General features: G+C 38.5%; 1 protein-coding gene across 5 annotated transcripts in view; it reads left to right on the top strand.

Moving 5' to 3' along the window:
- Nucleotides 1-18019, top strand: part of LOC105475544 (solute carrier family 25 member 13) — a 199554-nt gene that overhangs the window by 167977 nt on the left and 13558 nt on the right. The window lies entirely within an intron of this gene.

Genomic DNA, 18019 nt, shown 5'->3' with positions numbered 1-18019 from the left:
TGTTCAGTGCAGCTCTTTGCAGCAACACTGGCTAGAACTTTATTTGGATTTGTTATTGATATGCTGAGTTCAGTTCAAGGAGAAACCTATATCATAATTTATTTTCTGATCCTATATATGTGGTCTGATCCATGTTTTCTCTATATATGTATGCCTTGTCTTATTATAAATCTTAATCATTTTTTCATTTAGAAAATGTTTTTTCAGAATGATTACAAAACCAAACTTCTAGAGGATTCTTGAAATTTGTTATTCATACTGCTCTACCAAAAAGTTATAATGGAATTTACTATAACTATCTGCCTATATGCCAACGTATAAGGCTTTATCAAACATAAAGTAAACACAAGTTTTCAATGAAGAATTTTTTTAAAAAACATTACGCTAGCTTACTAAGTAAACCTTTAGGGATATGGGAGAAATGTCAGATGTCTACTTAAGATAGTTTCATTTATTTACACAGAATGTATACAGTCACATTATATAAAATTAATATTGCTTTGTTTCTATAAACACATATCAAGAAATATTCAAATTATTCATGAATTTTGAATCAGCATCTTGATCTCCACTTAACCCACTTTTTAAGGTCATCTGTTAGCATGGTTTTGCAGAATACATTGTCTTCATTTTTATCCCAAGCTTTGCAATTTGAAGCATTTTTGACTTTTATGTATGATATTGTTCCTGCAAATTTTATCCCATAGACACATAATATTAAGACAGTCAATCTATTTTTTCCTATTCCCAGTTCATCCTGAATGGATATAACTGGTCCCCATAATGTAACAACTTACCATATTGCTAGAGTAAACTTGAAATGACTTGTTTTGACATTTTACACGGTATTTGTGAGATCCTCCTCCCAGAGATACTTTTTTACTCTTTTCTTTTTAACCTGAGTTTTGCAAGTGACCTCAGTAAACATCCAGAATTAGTAATAATTGTGGCTGTCTCAGGAGAATCTGCCTTCCCTGAATGGTACTCTGCTTCTCAGGGTCAAGTGATTGGAAAGAGTACTCCATGATCTGAATCTGAGACTTTGTGAAGATCGAATATAATGTGATGCCCTCTTTTCTGGGATTAATTTTAGCTGGGGAAAATCCTGCCTTATATTTAAGCATATGTGGTACTTAGGAATAAACCTGCTGATTTTTTAAGTAGAACTTAAAATGTTCAATCTGGGATTCTACAGTGTAACACAATGTTCTGTAACTATTTTGCTTACCAATTTGTTACCCATCTGTAAAAAATAAACACTGTTGTCATGAGGCATAGCATTGATCAATTTGAAGAAAAATCATCTTTTCTAAATTTTTAGCCTCTTGCAGTCTGTAATATGATGTAGCAGCATGTCATTTTGACAAGATGCCAGGAGTCTTTCAATGGGTTGTCTGGTAAAAAGCACTTAGGTACTATGGCAGTGACTGTTATCGAAATGTCTAGATGAGTAAAATGGTAGGAACTTGTTTGCTGATACAGAAACAGAGACTGTTAAACTAACTGCAAATGATACAATACTGGGACTTAGTGCTTTTCATCTTCACATTATTTAATAATCTTAATCCCCTTTAACACTTCTTGGAAGTAGTTGGTATCCTGATTTTGTAGTTCAGGTGAATAGAGGCTGCCAACCATGGTATCTGAGCTGAAACTGAGGCTTAGAAGTTTCTTGTTTCCACATTTGTGCTAAAATTGCTTTCCTGAAATGTGCAGGATTGCTCAAGTTTGAGCAAGAGAACTCTCCCATATGAAGTTAGTTTAATTACTAGTCTAGTAGTTTAATCTAGTTCAGAAGCATTCCACAGGGCTTGGTGCTCACTTCTAAAATGCTGTTTTTGGTGTACTGGTAATTAACAAGAAAATCAGTAATGCTTTGAGCTGTTGGAACCTTGATTTCGTTGCAAGAAAATGACCTAGTAATCTCTATCTTCCTGTTGGTCATCAGTATCAGCTATATTCAGAGACCTGGGAGTCTGGATTTCATTCAGCAGATGTTGACCTCTGTGGTTTGGTCTCCTTTCAGTCTGATTAGCTCTTGTATTACAAGTCTAGTTGGTCCTCATTTATATTTTCCCAGCATTCTGTCTTGGACTTTGTTTCTTGTGAACCCCTCTTCTCCAGTCCCACCCCACTTCACCTTTACATGGTCAGACATCACAGCAGGTTAAGATCCATCTTTCTAGGGAGCATCACAGCATTAGCATTGCTTTGTAGTTGAATGTGTTTTTGTTTCAGGATAGCACTTTTTTCTGTTTCTAGTCCTGGTTAGCTAGAAAAATGCAAATGACTAGAAGTGACCTCACACAGTACTTTTAAACCTGGTATGTGCCCCTCCAGGTGGGTCTTTAAAAAGAAGAACCACTGTCCTAGATTTAGTTGAGATAGGTAATCTTTCTCCTTCCCTCTGTTCTTTTGTTTCTGTTGTTAACATTACAATGCCAGACCCAAGAAGGGTGAGTAGTTGGCTCTGTCTGTGTGTTTAGGCCTGCTGAGCTTTAACCTTACCTAAATTGGAAAATCAAGCTTTCTGTTTTTCTCCTGTATTGACTTGCAAAACAAGCAAACTATTCTGACTTCCCAGTAAGTGGCAATTAGAGTACTTGCTTTAGAAATATATTTGCAACTGAAAAAAAGTGGAAAACAGTAAACATTTTGCATTCCTAAAGTAAGAAATAGTTTAGCACAAATATAGTAAGCAATGTAAACAAAGCCCCCCCCCATCTAAAATGCTAACATTTAGAGAGATTTAGTTATAGCACAGAGGATGTAGGTGATTGAAGTGAAGGCAGCATAATTAATTGCCTTTGAAAGAGCTATTTGAATGTAATGTAGCTAAGAAAACAAATCTGCAATGTCTACTTCTTTTTAAAAAGAATTATGAGGATGTATTTCCCTTTCCCTGCATAACTTCTGTTTTATTACATAAACCCCTGGAGCATAAAAATAAAAGTCAAATAAACTTGACATAGAAAAGAAAGTTGTATCCATCTACTTTTGAACATTACCTTTTCCATAGGAGCTGTCAGGGCGTTAATGAGGGGACAAATTATACTTTAGGAATTGAATGAAACTTATCATTTAACAGTAAATGGCAGCACAGCTAATTAGGCCAAAAAGATGCTTTATTAGGAAGCAGTGGAACAGTCCATGTCTCTTTTTGAGTACAAAACATGGTCAGTGAAGCAGTGACAGCTAGGATCCATCAAGCACTGTTTTCAAATTCTATAATCACAAGTTAAACCTTAACTCTAGCATGGAAGGTCACTTAGGAATATGGACTCTGTCTGCTGTGTTCTAATCAAAGGCATTGTTTTTTTCCACTGCATTTGACAGTATTCAAACATATTTTTATCCATATACATAAATGTTGTATACATGTGTTCATCTATAATGTGTGTATAAATGATTCATTGGAGCTATTGTTCATAAACTCAGAAAGCAAGTTATGATATATCAGTATATTCTTGTTTATTCTGTCAGTTATCTGAAACATTTTTTTATTTTAAAAAGTAAAATATAATTTATATTTCAAAAAAATCAAGTAATTTAGAAAGGTGTATGAAGAAAAGTAAAATTATCTCTCTACCTTTTACTGCTCCATTCTCTTCAAAGTATAGCTACTGCTTAAGATTTTATATTAATGTATCCTTAAAAAAGAAAAACTTTCTGCTCAGATTAGTATTTCTCTTTCAAAAATTTCACCAATATCAGCATCAGAAGAGTATGTATGTTTTCAATAGCAAAGACGTAGAATCACCCTAGGTTACCATTAACAGGAGATTGGATAAGGAAAACGTGAAAACTACACAATGGAGTACTAGACAACCATAAAAAAGAACTAAATTATGTCCTTTTCAGCAACATGGATGCAGCTGGAGGCCACTATCCTAAACAAATCAGTGCAGAAACAGAAAACCAAATATCACATTTTCACTTGTAAGTGGGAGCGAAACCTTGGGTACACATGGGCACAAAGACTCCAATAGGAGGAAGGGAAAGAGGAAAGGAGGAAAGGGCTGAAAAACTTCCTTTCGGGTGCTATGCTCAGTACCTAGCTGACAGGATTAATAGAAGCCCAAGCCTCAGCATCACGCAATATATCCTTGTAACAAACCTGTATATGTATCCCCGAATCTAAAATTAAAATGAAAGGAGAATATTTTACTTTTCTTAAGTAAAATTGTGTCTTAACACAAATAGAATCTTTTCAAACACAATATATCTTAACGCTCTTTCCTCATTTTAATAGCTGTATAAATGTTTGTGTTTAACCGTTTCCTGTTGATGAATATTTGTTTCTAGTTTGAAGATATTACAAGCAATGCCATGGTGATCATCCCCGTGCATATTTTAACATACTTTTGTGATTGTTTAGAAAAGATAAATTCCTAGCATTGAAGTTGTTAGGTCAAAGGACATGTGCACTTTTTAGTGTTAATAGATTTTCTCCAGTTTTATCAGTTTATCCCTTTTTCCTTGGTAACATGTAAATACTCATAAGACTAATTCTTCAACTTATCATCTTTTGAAAACTTGTATTTTTACGTGCTGCCCGACCTGAAGGAAGCAATTGTTTAGTCTACTTTGAGAACACATTGTCGTTCTAGTTTTCTGATACCTGGGGACATGCTATGGTTTTACAACCAGCCTAGGGGTAGTTCTTACCCATCCATTTCTGCTTTTATCCTTCATCTGAACCTCTGTGAAAGCCTCTTTAGGGCTTTCTTTATTTTGACTCTTGACTCTCCTAAATCCACTGTTGCCACAGCAGCCAAAGTGATCCATTTAAAATGTAAATCATATTAATTCACTCACTCAGCACACTCTTATTGAGAGCTTACTGTGCCAGGCACTGTTCCAGCCTTTAGGAGATGGCTGTTTAAAGCCAAGTCCCTGCTCACAGTATATTGGATAGGACAGGTCAGCCATCAAGAAAAAAAGATACGGCCGGGCATGGTGCCTTGTGTCTGTAATCTCAGTATTTCAGGAGGCCAGGGCAATCTCTTAATGCCAGGAGTTCAAGACTAGGCTAGGCAGCATAGCAAGACACCATCCCTACAAAAATAAATAAATAAAAGTTAGTGGGACATGGTGGTGCATGTCTGTATTCCCAGCTATTTGGGAGGCTAAGGCGGGAGAATCACTTGAACCCAGGAGTTCGAGGCTGCATTGAGCTATGATTGCACCACCACACTCGAGCCCTGGCAACAGAGCGAGACCCTGTGTCTTAAAAAAAAAAAATGGAAAGGAATACACAAAATGAATATGACATCAGCTGGTGCTACCATGAAGAAAAAGAAGCTGATTTAAAACATGAGCAAAGGATTTGAATAGATACTTCTCCAAAGAAGACATACCAATGGCCAACATGTATGTGAAAAAAGGATGTGAAAAGATGTTCAACATCACTAATCATCAGGGAAATGCAAATCATAACTACAATGAGATAGCACTTCATACCTGTTAGGATAGCTATTATCAAAAAAAAAAAAAAAAGATAAGCAATGGTGAGGTTGTGGAGAAATTGAAATCCTTGGTGGTAGGCCAGGTGCAGTGGCTCATGCCTGTAATCCCAGCACTGTGGGAGACCAAGGCAGGCGGATCACGAGGTCAGGAGATCAAGACCATCCTGGCTAACATGGTGAAACCCTGTCTCTACTAAAAATACAAAAAATTAGCTGGGCATGGTGGCATTTGCCAATAGTTCCAGCTACTTGGGCGGCTGAGGCAGTAGACTGGCTTGAACCCAGGAGGTGGAGGTCGCAATGAGCTGAGATCGTGCCACTGCACTCCAGCCTGAGGGACAGAGTGAGACTCTGTCTCCAAAAAAAAAAGAAAAGAAAAAGAGAGATCCTTGATGGTAGAAATGTAAAGTGGTACAGTCTCTGTGGAAAACAGTATGGAATTTTCTCAAAGAGTTAAAATGGAACTACTGTATAATCCAGCAATCTCACTTCTGGGTGTACATCCAAAAGAATAGAAATCAGATATCTGAAGAAGATGTCTGGACTACCAGGTTCATTGCAACATTATTACAATAGACAAGCTATGAAACAACCTAAATGTCTATCAACAAAGGAATGAATAAAGAAAATATGGTGTATTATAGCCTAAAAAAGGAAGGAAATCCTGCTTTTGCAATGAGATGGATAAGCCTGGAAGACATTATATTAAGTGCAATAAGGCAGTCACAGAACTTCAAATACTGCATGATTCTATTCATATGAAGTATCTTAAGTGTACATTTCTTGATGTATGAGAGAGAGTGACCGAGTCTTTTCACAAATATACCAACACCGAAAATTGAAGTAAGTTAATAAGTAAATAAATAAAAATATTGTGTCTTACTCCTGACAGACTTTTATTCTCTCACTTAAGGAAGGATTTTTAGAAATTTAAGGAGAGAGTATCAAGCACACCTCAAGGAGTCAGGTTTTGTATCTAATATGTGTGAACATTTGAAAGATACTACAGGTCATGTAATGTCCAAAAATCACTGCTTAAAGGTTGTATTAAACAAAAACTGGAAAAAAAACTTTAAAAAATAATTTCAAATTTTATTTTAAATTTGGGGGTACATGTGCAGGTTTGTTGCACAGGTATGTTGCATGATGCTGGGATTTGGGATATGAATGATTCAGTTACCGAGGTAGTGAGCATAGTACCCAACACTTAGTTTGAAAAAAATGATTTTTCTTTTTACAAAATTTCTTGTTCCTGTTCTTCAGATGACTCACTGACTCGTCTGTAGAAAGAGGATAATAATCGTACCTACCTATTCATAGGATCGTTGTGTGGTTTTACTAAAACAATGCCTGTAAAGCATATAGGATAGAGTTGAGCACATAGTACACGTGGTGTGTTAGTTGTCATCAACTTTTGATTATTGAGTGTCAGCTAAGGTGTTCTTGCAGGAATACCTAGTTTCTTCCTCATTACTCCAGTCCTGGGTAATTTCCAGTGCTGTGTGGTCAACAACCTCTCCCGGCCGGGTCTTCTGCTTTGGACTTTAGAATAGCAGATTAAAAGGAGATGGCTTGAAAAATATTATTTTTATAAAATAATGCCCAGAGGAATTGAGTGTGCTAAAGACACCAGAAGAAAAGAATTCCTTAAAGTAACAGCAAATGGTCAATTTTTTAAACCATTCTTTTATTCTTTCACCAAATGTATATTGAGTGCTAACACTATTAGATGCTAGAATACCAAAGATGTGTACAGTATCATTGCCTTAAAAGTGATCTACGTTAAGGGGGTGAGAGAAGAGAAACATGTAATTCTAGTGCCATAAAGTTCTTTTAAAATTTAATTTTAATAGGCAGTACCTTTTTTTAAGGTAGAAAATTCAGATACAAAAGAGTATCTAACGATAAAATGCTAGTTTTTCAGCCCAAGCCCCAGATAACCTTTCTTTCCAGAGACAAACATTTTTACCAAGTTATTTTTTGTTTTGTTATTGCTTGTTTTCTTTTTCGTTTTTGGTTTGCGCTAAGTATCCACAATATTAGTTTTAAGACAGTACTTTTTAATTGTATCTAAACTTTTAGAATATGTCTTTTTCATGTTAAAAAGTATATTAAATGATGCCAGCTATCCACCGTTTGTAAGGTACTCTGAATATATTTTCCAGAAGTGATGGATATATTTCTACTGAGTCATCTTTACATTCTCTGGTTTCTAATTGTGACCAAGAGATGCATTTAAAAGATGGACAGCATAAGAAATGCATTAACTGTAAAAGAGATATGCCTTGTAACAACCAAAGAAGTCTGTGTGATGTATAATCAACCTAACAAACTACTACTATAAATGTACTTAGTAGAATTAGGTCTTCCACCGAATAAAAGATTGGCCTGATAAACGTAGAACTCTATTATGATTCAGGTGTGAAACCACGTAGAACTCATATTCCAGCTGCCAATTGTTAAAATTATATATTATTTCATATATATTTTAATTTTCCACTCCAATAGGACAGTGTGCTTTCATTGATAATAGTAATTATCATCTTTTATTGAATTATCATCTTTTATTGGAGATCTTTGTGCTAGGTACTATACTAACTACTTTATATTAATCATTGGATTTAAGTTTAATGTGTCTGTACAAATGTTACTCACATTTTATAGATGAGGAACTTGAGGTACAGGTATTTTAAGAACCTTACCCAACATTAGATAGCTGCTAAATAGTAGAGTGATGATCTGAGACCAGGTCTCTGATTATAAAACCTGTATTCTTACTCCTGTAATTTACTGTCTTTGATGCAGAGTGGAAGAATAATTCAGATATAAATCCATATTTAAGATGATACATTTTGAGTATGTATTTCTTTGAATGCAATATACTTCTGAATCTAAATCATCCTCTTCAAAAATGAAGTATTCAGAAGACTTGCATATGGGCTGGGCACAGTGGCTTATGCTTGTAATCTCAGCATTTTAGGAGGCCAAGGCAGGAGGATCAATTGAGTTCAAGGGTTTGAGACCAGCCTTGACAACATAGTGAGATGTCATCTCTACTAAAATTAAAAAATAAAATCAAAATTAATCGGGCGTGGTGATGTGTGCCTGTAGTCCTTGCTACTCAGGAGGCTGAGGCAAGAGGAGAGCTTGAGCCTGGGAGACTCAGGCTGCAATGAGCCATGATTGTATCATTTCACTCCACCTTGGGCAGCAGAGTCGAGACCCTGTCTTAAAAAAAAAAAAAAAAATAGTTGGGTGAAACACAAGGAGAACACCAGCTCAGCTCAGCTAGCTGAGTGGTTTAAAAAAAAAGTGAAACGCAAGGAGAACACCAGCTCAGCTAGCTTAGCCCTAGTGGTTGCTATTGTAGAGAATTGGTGCTCGTAGGGTGTATTGAAGAGGGTTTGAAAAAAGAGCTTTTTACTTTCTCCCTGGACTTTGTGATCTATATCAAGGAGAAAAACAAAAAATTATCAGAGGGCAATGCTTGCATAATCATTGCACATTTTAAAGAATACGTGTCAAGAGAAAGCATCAGGAACAACCAGAATGAGCATCTCCTCAATAAGACATTAAGTTATCTCTATAGGATTTCTAGCCATTGGTAGAGCATATATATATTTTTTTTTTGTGTGTGTGTGTGTGTGTGTATATATATATATATATATTTTGTGTGTGTGACAGTCTTGCTCCGTCGCCAGGCTGGTGTGCAGTGGCACGATCTCGGCTTACTGCAACCTCTGACTCACAGGTTCAAGCGATTCTTCTGCCTCAGCCTCCTGAGTAGCTGGGATTACAGGCACACGCCACCATACCCAGCTAATTTTTGTATTTTTAGTGGAAATGTGGTTTCATCATGTTGGCTAGGATGGTCTCCATCTCCTGACCTCATGATTCGCCCACCTTGGCCTCCCAAAGTGCTGGGATTACAGGCGCGAGCCACTGTGCCTGGCCTGTAGAGCGGATTTTTAACTGATCATCCAACTGAAAACAACAAAAATGTTGGATAAGATATTTCATAAAAGCCTTTTTACACATATGAGTCAAGGAAGTAAGGAATATTCAAGCCTAAAAATAGGTGAGGTAAGCAGAACCATAAAGCTCTTTTTTGCCTTGATGGCATTTACCAAACACTTGAATGTGAACAATAATTTTAGAAGTCTCGGGACAATCAGGTACTGCCCAAAGTGCTAAGTATTTAAAAAAAACAAAAAAACAAAAAACCGCTAGGGCTAAGGTGAAGCAAGCAGGGCACCTAGGACGCAGTTTAAGAAGGTATTTACTTCCAGGTGTCAACGCTACATGCACACATTCCTGATAGGGCCTCCTGAAAGTTTCTACCATAGATATCACTCTTTTCTTATTCTATTCCTAGACCTAAAGAAAATCCCATGAAGTTGGCATCTCAAAAGGCTACACCCTCAGTGGAAGGGTAAAATAGCAGTGTTCCCTTCTACCCTAGGCTACAAGGAAAATTGCCTTGCTTCTCAGTGGAGGGAGAGAAAAGGAGGGTGCAGGGAAACACTCCCCCGTGAATCAGGAACTTCAAACTGCTCTCCATGGGCTTGCAGGCTGAATTTATATTTTTTAAGTGATATGAAAAACCTCAAGTTAGAAATTAATTTTTAAGTAGTCTTCAATTGATAGTGCTCCCAGGCCTGAGAAAAGCAAACACAGCCTGGGAGCGGTGGCTCACACCTGTAATCCCAGCACTTTGGGAAGCCGAGGTGGGTGAATCACTTGAGGCCAGGAGTTCAAGACCAGTCTGGCCAACATGGCAAAACCCCGTCTCTACTATAAAAATACAAAAATTAGCTGGGCATGGTGGCTCACACCTGTAGTTCCAGCTGCTCAGGAGGCTGAGGCACAAGAATCAGTTGAACCCAGGATGGGGAGGTGGCAACAAGCGAAGATTGTACCACTGCACTCCTGCCTGGGCAACACAGTGAAACCCTATCCCTCCTCCTACGTCCTCAAAAAAAAAAAAAAAAAAAAAAAAAAAAAGCAAACACAATTCTAGAGGAACCTACCTTCAACCCAGACTTCGAAGAATTTTTGTATTTAATGGTACAAAGAGAATGAGCAGCTCACGATAAAAATAAAAACCCCAAGTCACACAGGCAGTAAAACACTTTAAGAGGAGATAGCAGAAAACAACAGGAAACATTATACACACAAAGATTTAAAATTTCAAAATTATCAGAATTATAAAACAAATGTTTTATTTTTAAAATAGTAAAAAGTATAGAATATTTATAATGATTAAAATTTTAAATTCAGCCAGCTTGGGCAGCATTGCAAAACTCTATCTACAAAAAATTAAAACAATTAGCCAGGTGTGGTAGCACATACCTATAGTCTCAGCTCCTCAGGAGGCTGAGGTGAGAGGATCTCTCTTGAGTTCAGGAGGTTGAGGCTGCAGTGAGCCATGATCACACCACTGCACTTCAACCTGGGTGATAGAGTAAGACTGTCTCAAAAAAAAAAAAAAAAAAAAAAAAAAAACTTAAACAGATGGCTTTAACAGCAGATTAAAAGCAGCCTAAAAGAGAATTAGTCAACTGGAAGATAAATTATCCAGAATGCATTTCTGAGAGACAAAGATTAAAGGCATGTACATGTGTATGTAGGGTTGAAGAGGAAGCACTTTCCCCTTCACCCTCTGAACGTTCACTGAAAATGAACTGATAAAAGGCAAATTAATAGGAGAGAAAGCACTTTGGGAGGCCGAGACCATCCTGGCTAACATGGTGAAACCCCATCTCTACTAAAAAATACAAAAAACTAGCTGGGCGAGGTGGCGGGCGCCTGTAGTCCCAGCTACTCGGGAGGCTGAGGCAGGAGAATGGCATGAACCCGGGAGGCGGAGCTTGCAGTGAGCTGACATCTGGCCACTGCACTCCAGCCTGGGCGACAGAGCGAGACTCCGTCTCAAAAAAAGAAATAGGAGAAAAAGGCATACAAATTTATTTTAACATGCATAGCATGGAAGAATCACAGGAGAATGATTACTCAGTGACTCAATGGGATACAGATGTATACATACCCTTCTTCCTAGGGGAAGGGGAGATGAAGGATGTAGGAGTCAATGATTTTTAGGGGTAACGAATGGACCCAAGGCTCAAACAATGCTAAGTAAATAATTATCTTTGGAAATTGAATGGGACTAGAGAACACACAATATTTGGGACAGAGGTTGTCTGAGTTCTAGGTGTTGTGTTTAGTATTCAGTCTCTTCCTCTGTGAGATGAGTTTCGATCTTCTCTGGTTAATGAAATCTCAGGGAAGGGGTTGAAGGCAATTGCATTCCTCTTTGGGGGTCTGGTTTCTAGGTAGATAAGAGAACAGCTTCATGCCGTGCTTGGGAGAGATAGAGGATGAGAGGAGGCAGGAATGGGAGGAGACCTTAGAAGAGATACCTTGGTTCTGAGGCTTATTTCTGAGTCCTTTCAATTTTCAAAGCACTCAGCATGGCAAAGCAGCCATATGTTTGGGGTATCATTTTCTGCACCCCCAGCAGTGGAAAGCATGAGATGGTCTAACAAATATAAAAGAAAACTGGAAGAAAAGGTGAGATGATGGCTAAAGATTTTCTAGAACTAATGAAAGCTATTAATCTAAGATTCAAGAAGTACAGGAGGCTGGATGTGATGACTTGCACTTGTAATCCCAGCACTTCGGGAACTCAGGAGTTCAAGACCAGCCTGGGCAACACAGTGAGACTTCATCTCTACAAAAACAAACCTTTTTTTTTTTTAATTAGCTAGACATGGTGTCATGCACCTGTAGTCCCAGCTACTTGGGAGGCTGAGGTGGGAAGATCACTTGAGCCCAGGAGGTCAAGGCTGCAGTGAGCCATGATTGCACCACTGCACTCTAACCTAAGTGATAGAGCAAGACTGTTTCAAAAAGAAAAAAAAAATAGCAAAGAAAAAAGTGCAACAAATTGCAGGTGTAGGATAAATGAAAATAATTCAGACTAGACACATCAGAGGAAAACTGCTGAACACCAGAGCTAGAGAGAAACTCTTAAGCGGCCAGAGAAAAAAAAGTCAATTTGCCTTCAAAAGGGCAGCAGTTGAACTGACAGCAAACCTAAGAATGGCAACAGTGGAAGCCAGAAGACAGTTGAATGGGGGTGTCTTCAGTAGGTGGAGGAAAAAACCCTTTCAACCTAGGCTTGTATACCCTGTAAAAATTGCTTTTAAGAACAAGGGTAAAGATATTTTTTAGACTAGCAAAACTCAAGAAAGCATATCACCAGTAGGACCCTAATGAAGGAAATTCTAGAAAGTGATCCCAGGTGGAGATGACAGGAATGAATAGCAAAGAAAGTGGTAAATGTTTAGTGTTGTTAAAAGAAAAACTTCATCCAAATTGAGGGAGTTTAATTGTGCAATGAATGATTCGTGAATCAGGCAGCCCCCAGAATCACAGCAGATTCAGAGAGACTCTAGTGCAGCCACGTGGTGGAAGAAATGACGAGTTAATGGGTGCAGCGCACCAACATGGCACATGTATACATATGTAACAAACCTGCATGTTGTGCACATGTACCCTAGAACTTAAAGTACAATAATTTAAAAAAAATTATTCAACAATAAAAAAAAATTATTGACAAAAAATGGAAGTGATATACAGAAACCAGAAGTGAGGTACAGAAACAACTGGTTTGGTTACAGCTCAGTGTTTGCCTTATTTGAACACAGTTTGAACACTGAGCAGTGTATGAGTGGTTGAAGTATGACTGCTGGAATTGGCCAAGACTTAGCTATTGTTACAGGTGCAGTCTTGTCTAACTATTAAGTTAGGTTATAGTTCGTCCACAAGGACTCAAATATGAAAGTATGGAGTTCTTCTCAGGCCGTATTTAGTTCACTTTAACAGTCTAAATAACATTGCCATAATTTAAATATACATATAATTTAAACAATATTAAACTATTTGAAATGCTTAATATTTGTGAAGCCAGAATTAAAGTGCATGTTGATAAAATGGGGATACTTTTAAGTAGTCTAAAGTACAAATATTTCACAGGAGGAAGGAAAAGAAAGACTACAGTAGGTTCTGTATGCGTGTTAAAAATGTCAGAGTAAACAGACTAGAAGTAGACTTTACATCTTCTAAGCAGGTGCTGAAGCAGAGGGAAGGGAGAAGAACGATGAGAGGAAGGCAAGAAAGGAAAGGAAAGAATAACTGAAAAGGTGGGGGCTGGGTGCGGTGGGTCACACTTGTAATCCCAGCACGTTGAGAGGCTGAGGCAGGCAGATCACGAGGTCAAGAGATCAAGACCATCCTGGCCAACATGGTGAAACCCCGTCTCTACTAAAAATACAAAAATTAGCCGGGCATGGTGGCACACGCCTGTAGTCCCAGCTACTCGGGAGGCTGAGACAGGAGAATTGCTTGAACTGGAGGTGGAGGTTGCAGTGAGCCAAGATCGCACCACTGCACTCCAGCCTGGCTACAGAGCGAGACTCTGTCTCAAAAATAATAATAATTATTATAAAGAAATAAAGAAAAGGTGGGACATGTTTTATAGATTACCTTTGTGAAGATGACATGACTAGCAGCTTCAGGACTAAAATTCCATGTGATAACATTCCTCTGTGCCATGTCTAGGGTTTTCAGTCCATCTCAGTGATGAGCAATGTTGATAGCAAAGCAATGTGCAATACTAGAACAATAGAGAACTAGCACTGACACAAGCAGCATTTCCTACAAGAAACCCAGAGTTGTCAAGATGATTTTGTTAGAATTGCAATGAAATTAAGGAGAACCCATATCCCTGAAATCCCTGGACTAAAGAAGCCAAGTAATGGTCATTCATATTTTATATTCAAATTGAAGTAATTTCCATGTTCACTGATATCAAGTCTTCAAATGTTGGCTGGCCTATTTAGTTTTAATACCAGTGACACAATCACATAATAGGTCTTGGCACCATTACTGTTTCTCAGCAAGACGTTGAAACTCACCCTCCTCAAATCTCAGCCATGTAGGTGGGGTCTGAGCATCCTTTGACTGGGCTGGAGAGGCACTGCCTAGCTGTGTATCTAAGGGTTAACTTGGTTGGGGGAAGCCAAGAGGAATGCTAAGGGATCAAGTCATGACACGCTTCCCATTGTTTGTAGCTCCAGGATCAAAATATATAATTATACATGCCAAATAAATTCTAAACCTGTAAGGTAGGAAAAGAGGGCTGGGTGGCTCTGACGACAGGTGCCAGAAGCATTGAATAACCTTCTCAGACAAGGTGCGCCACTGTTGTCTTGAATGCTGCAGGGTCCCCAGTCTGGCATTTTCCCCTGTGCTAGACAATGTGCATTCACTGCTGGAGTCTCTGTTAAGCCTCCGTCTCCCAGACCTGCTGGCTCCTGGTGCCCGGCCCGACACAGAGGTGCCTTTGTGAGTGTAATTACCTTTCCCTGTATTAGAAATAGTCTGTTTAGAGCTGTGTTTGCAGGTACAGCTAGAATAAGCAGGAATTAGCATGCGAAAAGACCTGCCCTGGCCCTGACTTCTTTATCAGCACCATCCTTCAGGACTGGTTTGTTCCCCCCTTTGGATTGATTGGGCAAGTGATTTACCATCCAAGATGAAGAGTTTTAAAAGAAGAAAAAGAGACATCGGAAATTGCTGTGCATGTGTGACAGCATGCGTGCGAGAGAAAGAGAGATACAAATCCTGTTGTATTATATCTATTGACAATTTCATGCCAGGCAGAGCTGGCAAAACAAACTTGAGTGGACGATCCTAGCAACTTGAGAATTGATTAAAGCTTCCTTAGGCTTTCAGCACAGTGTCCACATCAAAAAGGCATGAGAGCAAAATAAATGATTCTTTTGCCATGATGATTCTGCTGCCAGAATCTCTAAGCCTGTCTAATTGGCCTGTGTCAATTGTGGACTGTTAACTTGAAGTTAAGTGAGGCCTACCCTTAAAAAAGCTTTTCTAGATCTTAAATAGAATGATGATGGAGAGACTTTAGCGTGATACAGAATTGGAATGGAGGCAGAGTTGATAATTAAACTAGATCTGAGTTTTTTTCCAGTTTATAACATAGGTCTACCCTGAGATGATTTTTGTTGTCCGTGTCTGGATATTAGTGTGCCTTTTATTTCAAAAGAAGAACCCAATAGTTTATCATCTTTAGAGATAAAGTATTTAAAGAATAGAAAGAGATTAGATGATTGTATTTTGCATTTATTAATTTTCCCCAAGTGATTGTAGTATATACTGAGGAAATTCAAGACCAATCAGAGAATGTTTAAGGGCAGAGCTGCCTAGAAAACCAGTAAAAAAAAAAAAAATACCCAAAGCAGGATAATGTGGGGATTTTCTTATATGGCAGGAATGTTTAAATACTTTTTTTAAGTGGCGTGCCTTTGTAACTCATTAATTCTTAAAAAGCCAAAGCAATATTTTTGTGTTGCTGATGCAGGCTCTAGGGCAGCATGGACTGTTTCCCTTTGTTATAAAGTTGCCTGTTCAGAATGGCTGATCACTTGGTAAAAATTATACTTGGGACAAGTAGAATTCAAATCAAACAGGTTTATGTTTTGCTGTAGTGCTGGAGAATGGGTGTTCACCACAAAGTGAAGGATTTATCAAGGAATCCGGGAGAGAAACATTTTCACCCTTAGAACTTTAAGTCTTTTTAACATCCTGCTTCCCTTTTCATTGTGCAAGAGCAACAGGTCAGGGATTGCCTAAGGCAGTCTTACAAATTGGCACCTGCCTTTATGCCTAAGACCTAAAGGAAGTGGTGGGGAAAAAGAGGCCAGGGAAATTTAATAAGTCTGTGTCTTTCCTTGGGAATTGAGCTTTGATGCCTGGGGTGCAAGAGAGGTGAAGGGCCGCCTCCTGATGCGACTGGGAGAGGTATTTTCTGCAGGAAGACACCAGAGCAGGTGCCAGGAGAGGCAGGGAGACACAGCCCTCGAGGTGAACACATTTCTGTCCCTTAATGTTTGTAAGGCAGTGGATACCTTACAAGGACTTTCACGTGTATTACTTCATTCATTCCTAAAGTTTCAGTTGTCCCAGTTGCCTGAAGAAGGTGGCCTATGGTATTTTTGACAGGTGAGGAAGGTTAAGGGCTTGATTTCTACAGGTGCTCATCACATGGCTAGGGGGTGACAGGATGATCATACCAGGTGAAAGTTCTTTTGCTTCCTTGACTTTTCCATTTCTTCCTTTTTCTCAGGTAATCAGACACCAAAGACTTCTTGCATATCCTAATATTTGTTCTAGTCTGAATAAACACTTTGACCACATTGCTTGATTCCTAGAAAATGAAATACAACCTATTTCTAGGCATTTTTCCTTTAGTGTTGCACAAGGCAATTCTACCCTTTCCTCAGGGATGGATATATATATATATATATATATATATATATATATATATATATATATATATGTTTGTATGTTTGGTTTTTGATCAAGCCATTTTTCATCTCAGCCATGTAGAGTTGTTTTCCAACATCTCTTGAAGTACGTCTCACATCTCTTGTAGATGCCTTTGTAACAGGGATACCCGATTTACTGTCATGATTTCAGGAAAGGAAGGAGGAGGCTCTCAGAAGGTGGAACCCTCAGTGGGTCCTTCTTCAGAAAACCCAGCTGATTCTTCATGTTCCTTTACTCTTCCTATGCCTCAGGGATGTTTATAATTTTGGGTCATGTCTTCCCATGGCCTTCTCATCATATTGAAGCCACACAGCATAAGACAGGTTAATCTGTTTCTCTTTCTCCCCTCGCCCCCTTTTTTTAACTTTAATGTTTCAGTACAAAATTAGTGACTGTTTCCTCCTATGTTTTGTTACATCCCCAACAAATAATATATCTTTGTCTGAAAAGCTAAAAGTGGCCAGGCGCGGTGGCTCAATGCCTGTAATCCTAGCACTTTGGGAGGCCAAGGCGGGTGGATCACCTGAAATCAGGAGTTGGAGACCAGCCTTCCCAACGTGGTGAAACTCTATCTCTACTAAAAATACAAAAAATTAGCTGGGCATGGTGGCAGGCACTTGTAGTCCCAGCTACTCAGGAGGCTGAAGCAGGAGAATCGCTTGAACCCAGGAGGCAGAGGTTGCAGTGAGCTGAGATTACGCCACTGCACTCCAGCCTGGGCAACCTGGGCAATAAAGCAAAACTCCATGCCAAAAAAAAAAAAAAAAAAAAAGAAAGGAAGAAAAGCTAAAAGCTTGGTTTTAGTTTCTGATATATTTTTCCAAGAAATAATGTTTTTTTAATTTTTTATTTTTTATTTATTTATTTTTTTTTTATTAAGATGGAGTCTTACTCTGTTGCCCTGGCTGGAGTGCAGTGGCACGGTCTCAGCTCACTGCAAGCTCCACCTCCCAGATTCAAGCGATTCTTCTGCCTCAGCCTCCCGAGTAACTGGAATTAAAGTGATCTTCATTTGAGTTGATTATTTCGTGTCTAATTTGATTATCTTCTTGACTGAATCTACATGTGGATGAATAGCTAGCAGCACTTACAATAAGGCTTGGGCCAAAAAGGGAAAAGGAAGGAAAAATAGAAACTAA

The sequence above is a fragment of the Macaca nemestrina genome, chromosome 4, assembly GCF_043159975.1.
Source record: "Macaca nemestrina isolate mMacNem1 chromosome 4, mMacNem.hap1, whole genome shotgun sequence".
Lineage (NCBI taxonomy): Eukaryota > Metazoa > Chordata > Mammalia > Primates > Cercopithecidae > Macaca > Macaca nemestrina.
Note: the sequence above shows the minus strand (reverse complement) of the source record. Positions and strands in the feature narration are given on the sequence as shown.